We start from the raw sequence: 1,200 nt of genomic DNA on the forward strand, positions 1-1,200 counted from the left end.
AGCCAGTCTTCAGAACTATTCAAACTTTAAATTAGCCAATGTTCTTTATAGCAACTCTAGTAAGGGTAAAGAATATTATTGCTCCTATTTGGCACAACACAATTTGCATACTTCCACAACCTAATTCCTATATTTATTACTGATTCATGATAAGAAAAAAGATATTTTTATTATTAAGTGTTTTTTATCTATAAAACTATAGTTATCATTTTAAGTTGTTACTATTTTGTCAAAATATCAAAAATATCAAAAATATTTAAATTTTTATTACTACAAAATATATTCAGTTTAAATAATTTTCATTTTAAAAATAGAAAGTTTTCTAAAAATGCATATTGTATAAATTTCTTGTGGGTTCGATATTCAGGTCTTAATCAAAAAGTCCTACATTACTTGATAACGATACGTATGCTTGCGTAGTGTCTCAATATATATAAATTAAAAGTTAAATTCTTATTTTTCTTCGGGATCCAGTTTTTGGCTTTGTTGCAAAGTAAGAAAATATAAGTGAAATATAATCTGAATTATTGTTGTACTGCGCATATTAGCAGTATCCGTTTTTGGCGCCATTGCTGAGGAATCGAAAGTAAAATTTCTATTTTTAGAAAGTTTTATGTAAACTTTAAGTTATCTTATATTATTTTATTTTGTTTTATTTATTTTATTTTATGATAGTATTTGCATAGCTAGTGCCCTATGATTCTTAATTAGATAGAATTATTAGAAAAATCAAAAAAACCAAAAAAAATTATAAATTTTGAAAAATCCAAAAAAATATAGAAATGGTAGACTAAAATAATCAAAATGCTGAAATTCATTAAGAGTTTAGACCTTTAAGTGATTATGTCAACCCTATTATATATGAACTTCATTGTAGTATTCAAAAACATACTGTAGTGGCTAATTCATTCAATCTTAAACCTGACATCATCCAAATGGTATCAAATAATCAGTTTGTGGGATCACCAACTAAGGATCCAAATTTACATCTTGCTAATTTTCTAAAATTGTGCGCTACATTTAAATACGACGGTGTATCAGATGATGTCATAAGTCTTAGGTTATTTTCTCACTGAGGTATAAAGCTAAGATATGGTTGAATTCATTAGCACCTGCTGTTTATGAAGCATGGAAAAGATTTAAAGAACTCTTAAGAAAGTGTCCACATCATGCTATACCAGATTGGTTAATAATTAAAAC

The sequence above is a fragment of the Phalaenopsis equestris genome, unplaced genomic scaffold (genome assembly GCF_001263595.1).
Source record: "Phalaenopsis equestris unplaced genomic scaffold, ASM126359v1 Scaffold235362, whole genome shotgun sequence".
Taxonomy (NCBI): Eukaryota; Viridiplantae; Streptophyta; class Magnoliopsida; order Asparagales; family Orchidaceae; genus Phalaenopsis; species Phalaenopsis equestris.